Source organism: Convolutriloba macropyga, chromosome 3, assembly GCF_964194025.1.
Source record: "Convolutriloba macropyga chromosome 3, txConMacr16.3, whole genome shotgun sequence".
Classification (NCBI taxonomy): domain Eukaryota; kingdom Metazoa; phylum Xenacoelomorpha; order Acoela; family Convolutidae; genus Convolutriloba; species Convolutriloba macropyga.
In genome coordinates, this window is record NC_134470.1 from 10,408,007 (window position 1) to 10,419,376 (window position 11,370).

At 33.7% G+C, this 11,370-nt stretch overlaps 1 protein-coding gene across 1 annotated transcript in view; it reads right to left on the reverse strand.

Annotated features, from left to right (window-relative positions):
- Positions 1 to 1,050, reverse strand: part of LOC142336851 (uncharacterized) — a 117,880-nt gene extending 116,830 nt beyond the window's left edge. The window contains exon 1 of the mRNA XM_075385806.1: positions 944 to 1,050. The gene's annotated coding sequence lies outside the window, so the exon portion shown is untranslated. The remainder of the gene's footprint in view (positions 1 to 943) is intronic.
- Positions 1,051 to 11,370: the final 10,320 nt, after the last annotated feature.

Sequence of the window (11,370 nt, forward strand, 5' to 3'; positions counted from 1 at the left end):
TTTGGGGACGGAACTAAACTGAAATGCTCAGAAATAAAAAAAAATTCTTCTTTACGTGCAAGTGGACAGACATTTGTACATTTTTTCCCGAACAAAGAGGTAGGGTGTATATGCTTCTATGGAAGAATTTTAATTTTTAAGCACCTAAATCTCAAAAATAAACAAATTTTTCTTATATTAGCCAGAATGAATTTTGAAGAAAATCTTTTACATATATTTGCATATTTTGCTTCAAAAAAGCAACTTTCAAGTTTAAATGCTTTTTATTTTGACATCTGGCAGGTATTTACAAACCTGCTTCTACGTGTTTTAAATAATTGTTACGTGACTCTGCTTGAAGTCATTGAGAACTTCTGGCATTTATCAAGAACCGGGAGACGTTCAAGATATTGTGTCAGAATTGCAAAAAAACCATTGCCAGAGTCACTTAACCATGCTTAAAACACGAAACGCACATGTTTTAAAATGACGAAAGTCAACGGAAGCCAACTTCTGTTTAAGTAAATTTCTTTGAATTTAACTGCTGGCACTGCGGACTTTCGGCATTTTAAAAAGTGCAGGTGAATGTTTAAGGTATATGTTAGAACAAAATAAACGTTGCCCGAGTGACGCAGTGCCCTGACACGAGCGCGCTTGCACCCGAGCGCTGGGCACGAGACCCGTGGGACTAAGATTTTTTTTCAACGTATTTAGAGAACCAAAGGGTACCAAAGTGTATAATATTTGGAGTTGAAATAAACCAAGCGTCTGCGGTAGCGCAGCTAAACGTCTGAAGTAGATTTCTATCAAGTCGAATTTTCTGCGCTAAACTTAGTGTCATAAATTAGGACCTCAAGTTTAGGGCAAACTTTAAGTCAAAGTTCAATCTTTCAAACTGAGCTCTCTGCCTCGAAGTTTTATTGAACGATGAAATCGTACCCTGGGGTATCTAATGTGTACTTACTGTAAGTGTGGTGTTAAATATATCTCCGCCAGATATTTCCACTATGTCCAGGTCGTGTTAAGTTAACCGTTTTATAAATCTCGAACGTTTCGGAAAGCACGTGCAATGTTACCTCATTTTTAAAGTTCACGAAGACAGACGGATGTCGAGTGAAGACATCGCTTTACCTATTCTGAACAAGAAAGTATTCCTTAATAAGTAAAAAAAATTGTATGTATATTGACCCCCCCCCCCCCCCCCCACCCCGTGGTTTTATGCCACCAACTGCAAATTTTGCTACATAGCACGTTACTATGTAACAATACAGCAGTGCGCCTAGGTGCCTAAAAGTTATATGCCCACCAAGGTGGTGGGGGGGGGGGGGGGAGGGGTGCAACAGAAAAGATTGAATTGCAACTGTTCTTCTAGCTAGGGGCTAAAAAGATTATCAACTTTGATAAAGTCAAGCTAATCAATTAGTAAAAACTCGCCGTGGTGATTAAAATTCTGTTTCCAATAGCATTTGTTAACGAGATATTATGCCTTGTTGCAATACTTATAGTTTCCGTAGACTCATAAAAAGGGGGCAATATTATTTACAAGTTACATATACCATCATATTGATGTGAAAATCAATTTTAGACTGTCAGGTTCTAGTGCTGCGGCAACAGTCCTGAAAAACTTCATTTGCAACATGGAGGCCTGAAAACTTGGTGACTTTTCAACAAAAATATTGTAATGATTGAGGTGGTAACAGTACTCATTATAGCACATCTACAATTCTAGACCACAAAACTAATTGATTCAAATAATTGTTGCTTTGAAAAAAATACCTTCGGATCCAGCTAGCTGAAAAATAGCCGAAACTAAGAATAGCTTAATCTGCGAGTTGGAGTTATAAGCCGCACAGTTTTAAAAACTCTAAGGCTGCTCTAACAAAAATGTGCAGATTTTGTTTAACATCTTCTACACCAAATTCGAGAGCAGCATTTAGTGAAAAGTTGGAAAGTACCCAGCTTTTGACTCACAAGTTTCTGTCTAAAAAACTGAAAAAATATTTCCTACCGAAAATTGCTAATAATTTATCAGCGCCTTATAGGCATCGGCAAACCTTCAAACAGCAAAAATATTTTTAAATAGCAAAAAACCAATGGGCATAATTTTTCATCAGAAAAGTTGTAAGCTCAAGTTAGTCAAAATAACAAATTAATCATTTAATATAAAATATAGAAAATTTCTTCGAATACGCCTTAACATGGAGTATTTGTTTCCAATTCAAACCAACAGTAAGAGTTGATAGTAAAATTAGCTGATCAAAAAATATCAAAATTGATCAGCTAAAAAGAGAACAGGAAAATTTATTTAATATTGTTTCAAAAACTTGTTTCGCAAAAATGACTTCTCAATTCAAATTTTGAATAACTCAGAGGCAACTAATTACATCGAACACTAATTAGAACAAGGCAGTTGCTCTTCCACTTGCACTCTTTAATGATTTTTTCCATTTGCAGGTGGGACAAAAAACAGGCAACTGATTGAAATTTCTATACAGTCGAAAAACAGACCGAAAAAGCCTCCAAATTATAAGAACTACGTCACAACCATACAGGAAGAAACAAAAATTAAAAATTGTGGGTATAAAAATTGAAAGCTAGATTACAACCATGAGGCAAAAATTGGATTTCTCACGCAAAAAAAGGCTGAATTTTCTAGAGTTCACCACATAACCAAAAATCAGAGCAGAGGTTGATTTCTCCGTTTCTTGCTTATATAAAGTATCAGGTGAGAAAATGGAAATTAATCGTCAGAAGCTTAAAACTGACAGCAATGAGACGGGGGTATCACTACACAATAAATAATATGATTAAGTTACTTGCAAATGTTCCGACAATCTGCCGCAGATAAAAACACAGTTCACACTCACAAAAATGTTTCGAAAATAATTGAATTGAATAGTCCAAGAACGCGTGTAAAATTCGTTTACAGTTCCTATTATTAATTTATGTATTTCAACCCAAGCGCTTTTATGAATAAGCGAATTATCAGTCACACAAAAATTGTGGCAAGCTAATCTGCAAATGTGTCCTAGGGGCCACTTTTAAACTAACTTTTTGTGCCACCGTAAAGTTTGAATGTGATCTATAAAAGATAAAGTTTCACTTGCACCCCAAGAAATAAATAAAGCAACAGTTTTCTTATTTCTTTACACTGTAGGTCTTAAAAAACTTGGGTCTTTTCCGTTTGTGTCCCCCCATTGCGTTATGCAACCCGTTACAGATCACGTGCCACTACACAGAAATTCATTATGTAGAAATGTGGCACGTGCGTCTGAGGAGTGCAAATAATGTTTACCCACTAAGCTGGGGGGCACAACCAGAAAAGATCCAAATTGATATCATGGCTTGATATCGTCCCTTTCATTATTTCAAATTAGTACTAAAACCAGATGATGTAACAAAGCTCCAGGTAACTTATCTCGATTGAGCACAGTTGTTAAAAGGAAACAGAGTAGAAATCTATTGTCTAGACCTGTTGTAAAAAAGCTGTTACGTTTACGAAAATATCAGCACATAATAAATGGAACAAAATATTAACCCGAAAACTTAAATCTTATTTTTTAAAACCTATAGGAATTCCATAACATAAAATGGTACGACGTTTCTATCGTTTTCACTTGGTAACGTACAGAACATTGAATTTTTTGATGTATTCTGAAAGTATGGGAAACTTCCTTTTGATGGAAGAGCGAATTTTAACATAGCTGAATTTTAAGTTGTGGCATTTTTGAATCAAAACCTCTTCAGTCATGTTTAAGGCGATGGTTAATACTGTAAAGCCAAGAAAACCATTTATAAAACGTTCTTGTTAAAATTCAAAATTTCATTCAGTTTCGATTCAAAAATGCAATTAAACTTAAAAAATTCAGCTATGTTGAAATTTGCTTTTCCATCAAAAGGAAATTTCCCTTTTTTTCAGAATAAAAATATTCAATATTTGATATTTTCAACTGATTTTTAAGTTCGGATTTATAACTAACTAGTGTGATTCCAAATCGTAACGATTTTAATCGCATTTACTTTCTGGTATCTCCATTCTTTGTTATCTTGGAATTTATTGCTATCTCCTAGACCCCGTTTTTTTGTCTCGAAGTATTGCAAACCCCTTTGATCAAAATCCATTTATGACGTTACCTTACTAGAGTCAACACGGTACATTTTTTAAGAGTATTTACCCGGATTAGTAACTGTCTTAAAACTTTCGACTTCAGTATTATGTAGAGAGCATGGAAAATCGGATTTCTCTAACGCTATTATCCTTGCCGCTTTATCATATCAATATTATCATATAAGAGACAAGAAATTGATGCTCGTATGTATTACATAAGTTAACACCGAGACAAATGGGGAAGGCAATCATAAGCCATTTTGTTAAGCAATTTCTGCTAAGTATTATCCTTATAAAGTGTCGATTCGACCCAGGAAACGTTACGATATATTGTCATCTGATCCGAAAAGCGCTTGTTTGAAGATCGTGAAATCGAAACAGCAGTCCAAGAACATTTATGAACAATCAGAACTATTTAAATGCCCAATAACAAAGATATTAGGATTATGTGACATGTCCCCAGATACTACTTCAAAAATTATTGTTCCGACCCCTCTTGAGGGGGAAGGAACTATATACTCAAATGGGTTTTTTGTTGAGTCAATTTTGGCCGATCCATATATTCATTGTAGATAGTTGAGACTGGTATCATTAGAAAGCTTGTCTAGCGTAGAATATGGAATTAAAAAGATTTTTTATTTTTCGTTTTTTACAGGGAGTTATCGAGGTTTAAATTTTGAGAAAATAGAGTGAATTCCAGTGAGATTTTATTCACATTTTCCGTAATATTTGAATAAAACTTCGCCAATTTCGCAAAAATTTGTTAATTTTTTCAGAAAGTGTTGTTGATTTTTATTTGAAAAGACAGAAAAAATTTTGTAGCCTATTTTATTAATTTTTTTGTCAAAAATTATGGCTAAATATTTCAAAATTAATACTTTTTCATCAAAAACAGCACAAAATAAGTTTCTTTAGTCCAGTTTGATTAAATTTACCGGAAGTACGGACCGACACATCACTGACACAATCTTTGTAGACTCAAAGTGTGCCCTTTTCTACTTCAAATTCCGTTGATAGTGCTCTGTAACTAAAACTTTGCCGTTTTTTGCTTGACTTTTTCGGTGATTATCAATAACGCCGCATTAATTTTTGATTTTATAACTAACAAAATATCAATATCTATAACATTTGAATAATTCAGTGTTCCAAATGGACAAACAGCATTAGCAGGGCTAGTTTTGGATCAATCTTGGACTGGTAAAATCCAAAAACAATTCGGATTGTAATAAAACGGTCTTTTTTATAAAAAAAAATTGATCTTTTCTACATTAATTAAGTAACAGAACATTTAAAACCAAAGCTCACAAATGATAGTTTCAATTGGCTTCCTAATTAGCTCCACATTATTGTATCTAGTTGATTACTTGAAAGCTTATAGTCGTTTTGACTTTTAAAAGTATTTGATTTTTAAATAAATAAACTTATTGAAGTTGCCACTAATTTTTCTTAATTTGGTCATATTGTAGCTTATTGTCAGCAATGAAAGAAGGCTTCTTTCTGTTGAAATCAAATTTAATTATTATTGCAGTTTTGCACCTTAAGTAATGGTGCTCTGTATATGATACTACTAGAATTCATTTTTAAAAACTTTTTAGGTATTTGCACATTTTCCACGTTTTCTAGTTTTGTCACATTATCACGTTATTGACAGTTCATATAAAACATTATGGCTTTCAAAATAAAGCAAAATTGATTGTCAAAATCCTTGAAGATAAAGATAATGACTTTATCGGCTTCGACACTACTTTCGAAGAATTTATTTGAATTTTAAATTTTTGTATTTAACTGCCGTTTTTACTTTGTCTTTTTAGTCGTATGAAATTTCCTGTACAATGACCCGGTATCATTGATTTTTCATGGAAAAATAGATGAGCCGATTTTCTGATATTAGTAGATAGCTGATAGCTTTCATTACTCTGAAAACAATTGTTTTCCAAATTTAAAAAAAATTAACTTCGCAATTTGGTTCCTTTTATTATCTGTTTGTTATCTAGTCTCGTTAATTACTGGCCAAACGTGACATTATCGTTGCCCAAGGAAGGTTTCAAAAGGGTATTGGTGTCACACAATCTACTGTTTTTGGAGAATTCGTTATGACTTTACTGGCTTCGACACGGGTTCTTCTGAAGAGAAAGTAAATTAATTTTTGATTTTGTCATGTTTGACGTTCTTTTATAGACGTGAGACATATTCAGGATAATTGCACTTCTCATATGCTGTTGAAGAATAAACGAACCTATTTAATTATTTCACTCGGTAATTAATGGCGTTCATGTCTTTGGAAGTTTATTTCGAAAAAAAGTGTTACTTAATTTTGCACTTTTTTTCTTCCATTTACCTAGCTTCATTAATGAGAGGTCACCTAATCACATATCGGTGTTCGCCAAAAGTGCAATCGAACATATTTTGATTGACATAGTATGTTTTTACGGTTTCAGAAGCGTTTTTTGCCAAGCTTTGATTTTTTGTTTGTTGTCTATTTGTTCTTTTTTTACCGAAAAAAATTGAATACCGACAGTTCTTAAATCCTTCTATAGAAGCATTGGTAATCGTACACCTATGGGATTTTTTATTTGGTTTCTAATGGTTTTCATTACTTAAATTGTTTTAAAAAATAAGCGAATTTTTCAACTTTACCGTTTTTGTTCTTTATTGCCTAACTGTTACCAATCCTTTTCATTGACTAGTTCCATATCTTTTCTGGTGAATTACAAGTTATTTTGTCTAATATCAGTTTTATCTGACGCAATTTTGACTTTGTTAAGTTTTGTTTTTTAAAACGGACATGAAGTTTTTGATGTAATTAATTTTTGTTGTTGTTTGATTTTGCTGTTCGTTTTGACTCGCTTTCTTAATATTTGCACATCTCATCAATCTAATTCACCATTTTTACTCCATCACTAAGTCATTTGCTTTGGAGGCTATCTTTTCGTTCATACGCCAATTTTAAAAAAAAAATACTTGAATTCTTGGGTTTTTCTGTTCCTCATTTGGCAGACAATCATGCCAAAATTGTGGATGAGCGGGGTCGGAACCTTATGTGCAATCACACATTACCGAGTCGCCTTGTTAAACTCAGTTCTCATTTTTAAGTTTAAAAGTCCTCTGATTTCAAGCGAAAGTTTTCGTTAGAGTTTTGTTTAGCATCATTTCTGTTTCATTCATCATCATCTCTCCACCCCCATGAAGTTGGGTAAATTTTCCAAGCTTGTCATCTTCAACTCGTCGCCTTTTGTCGAAATTTATAATAACATAGCACTTCAGAAAAACATGTTGCAATAATTCGGAGGCAACTTTTTTGCAACGGTTGCAAATGGAGTGAAGAAAAACCTCTATCAAAGTCAAAGGCAATTAATATTAACAATCCAGGTTGTCAAGTATGCTTTCGTGAAACAATAATCAGATGTGAGAGTTATCGAAGCTTGCAATAGACCAATTTGTACACTATCAAGACTCGAAGTTAGAGAAAAGTTTGAAATATATAATATATTAAATTCCCCTAATGAACATAAATGTTTTAAGATGTACATTAATTATTTATTACACACGATAAATAGTCGAGAGGAGAGGATAATGAAAAGCAGCACCAAGATACTTAAAAAGTGATACAAAGTTAGCAATTGCCGATGGAGTAGTAGATCCAATTTTATTTCAACTTGACAATGGCATCGATAGAAAAGAAAGCATTCTCTCGAACTTTCTACGGATGATTAACTAAAAATTGCCCACCAGATTTTAAGCGCACGTTTTCTTTAGTTTTGCTGAGCATCATTTCTGTTTTATTCTGTAATTAATTTAGTGTTTGATAATTCATCAAATTAAGATATCGTATAAAATTGTTATTTTCTATCTAATTTTCAGTCGAAAAGAACGATCAACAGTGATTATTAAATAGCTTGTGTAACTTGTGGATTGAAATTTTGCTGAAAGTATCTTGAAGCGCGAAAAAGAAAGCTCATTTTGAACGAATTTTGCTCTGAGTAATTTTTTAAAATGTATGCGTTCAGTTTGAAAACTGTTTTTGGTAGAAGGAGTTCAGTGCTTGATGCTATTTGCACTAACAATAGCATTCTAGTTACGAAAAATGACACTCCTGAAATGAAGGGCGGAAAGAAGTTAGGAGAGGTCTTTTGGCGATTATAACATATGATTTCGAAAGCTAATATCTCGATGTGCAAACGTCTCAATGTGATTTTCTGTGAAAGCAATTCAAAAAAATTTGAAAGGCAAACTGCGTGCAGGGAAAATTTCTCCGGTTATTTAAAAGAGATGGCAACAAACCGAGTCTTCATTTAAACCTGAGAACAGGTGATTGAAACCGTGTTCATGTGAATTATGCAACCCATCTTTTGATCACGCAACAAAACAGACTATGCATAGAAAATTTTGTTTTCAAGTTTTCATAGAAAAGATTGAAATAGTAACTTATTCTCTATCAAATAATCAGTAGTTGTTTGAATTTCATAGTTCTTGTCTTCAATTTATTTATTGAAAAGTTTGTTTTGAGTAGTTTTCCTTCGAGTGCATGCATGCGTTCTTCTGTTTAGAAAGAGTATTTGACAGAGTTCAGTGCTTGATGCTATTTGCACTAACAATAGAATTCTAGTTACGAAAGATCCCACTCTTGGAATGAAGAACGATATCATACAGATATATATCAATCATAATATAGTGCAGTTTTAAAAAGCAAAAACATCACATCAAAACCAAAGGCATTCAATGCATACTCTATCCAAGGGCCCTTCTCATAAACATCGATTACATATATATACACTATGGTACCAAAAAGCTACGTACAGCATGATTTCTACGTTGAAAGCATAATTCGTGCTTCATAAGCATGATTTGAGCTAAGGCGGGAAAAAAGGTGTGAAATTTAGAAGTTCTAAGAGAAATTTCATTCTCCTTTTCTCCGCTTAAACAGAAAAGATGCTTAAACCGCTTTGTTCTTTCACCGTTTGCCAAGTTGTTACGCTACGAGATGTCGGATTTTCATGGTCTAGAATACAAAAGCAACTCAATTTGAAGTCAAGTCCAGTGCGCAGTATGCATACAAACGTTACTTGAAAAGTAACAGTTTCGAGGCCCAAAAATTGAGCAGAAGACCCCCAAAATTGACAAAAAAAATCAGAAAAAAGTTAGCTACTGATGTTTTGAAAGATCCTGGACATTAGTTTCCAACAAGATAATGCTCCCGTGCATAAATCGAAGATTATCGGCAATTTTTTCAAGAAAACGAGAGGAAGGTACTGGAATGGCCAGCATACAGTTCAGATCTGCATTCTATAGATAATTTATGGGCGATTTTGAAGCAACGATAACGAAAACAGAAAATTGTTTGGGAAAATTTAGAAGAAAAAGTGTACGAAATTTGGAATGAAATTGACGCAGACGCCGTGAGAAACCTGTATGGAAACTATACAAACCGTCTACTAGACGTTAAAAACAGCTAAAGGAGTAATAACGCGTTATTAGAGAACAACTTTGAACTCAAAATGTGATGTTTGCATTGCTTTTTAAAAAATCATAACGTGTAAGTAGCTTTTTGGTACCATAGAGTGTATACTTTTGTGGAAAATTAATGTTTTAATCTAAATTTTCTAGATCGTTAATTTATGGAGAAGACACAAAGTTTGACGAATCACGTTTAAACTTTTAGTGCTGCTCTGAGCACAAAACTTCTGAAAGACCAAAATGTTGGTAGTGGTCTCACCGCACATTACGTAGGACCTTCCCCGCAATATTACGCAGACTAACATGCAAACCGTTTGATTTGTTAGCGAAAAAACTTAACATGAATCATCTCTTTCACATCTTTTAACATACCCGGCAGATTGCCGGAAAATAGCCGCCGTTGATTCCAATAAGCATGATTGGGATTGAACGAATAGAATATATTGAAAAAGATTTTTGTACAAAAATATTTTTTAAGTCCGATTTATTTTGTAGTTGGCATTTCGTAGTTGAACATACTTCTGTTTCTTAGAGAGAGGCTACAGGGGCTACTATCAACACCAATAAGCATTAGAGGTGGTAACTAAGACTTATAGGAACGACGTTCAAATAGCGGGGATCTAAAATTGGGCTTTATGGGTTTATCCCGTTTCTATTTCTGACTTTAATTTTTTTATACCGACTCTATTCATTTTGAATTGCTTTGCTTAGCAACTGATGTTCAAATTCACTTTTAGCAGATTGAGAGAAGAGAGAAACTAGCCTAGAGAAGTCAAAAAGATTTCACGCAAAATGTCGAAAAAGCGGCAAAATGGTAAAGCGAAAAAAAGTTTGACGAAGTAAAAAACATAGCAGGACAAGTCCTGACGTACAATTCAAAGAATTTTCATTGACTTAACAAACAACTAGACCTAAAACGGACAATGAGTGAATTGGGAAAACCATTTCTAAAAAAAATCCGATGAAAAAAAAACAGAAAATCAATGTCAAAATGCTGCTAGGGAGAACAAAAAACCACTAGTGAGATAATTAATTTCGATTCTAACAAAAAACTAGGTCCAGAATGAGCGGTGAATGAATTGGGAAAACTATTTAGAAAAAAATCCGATCCAAAGAATCGAAAAAACAGTAAAAATCAGAGTGAAATTGCCGCATGTGAACAAAAAACCACTACCGAGAAACTGAATTTTTGTTCAAACACCGTTTTCTCACTCTACTTTAAAATTAGAGCGAAAAAAATTCACGCCGCAAAACCACTCGCTTTTTCGCTCCATTTCCTGTTTCGGCGTGACCAAAATCACTACTCCAATTTGACTTCAAAAATCATGAAAATGTGTGAACAGATCTTAAAAAAAAAACATAGCCGGAAGAATTCCGGAAGCGACTCGAAGCACCAAAACATCACAAAAAGCTGAAGCCATTACCTTTTGTATTACACCATTAACTCATTACCTCCGCGGGTCTGATCTAAAAATCGGTGAAATTTAAACCACTGTCACCAAGAGAAAGAAAATGCAGCAAAATTTTATTGAAAACGTTTGGTAACGTAAAAAAAGTCTGAAATTTTTAGGGTGGTCGAAAAACTGATAGCCTGACAAAGCTGACAGGGCCATCAATTGCCCTCAGATAATTAATGATTCTAATCTCAAAAAGATCGCGAAAGCAAACGGCAGATAAAAACTTTTCAAAAAAGACAGGAAATCCAAAATTATTCAAAAAAGAGTGCTCAAACTTAAGAATCAGAGAACCACTACAATTAGATTTCTAATCACGGCGATTAGGACAAAAATAATACATGATTCTTCCTTGTTGTATAAATGCTAGACAAC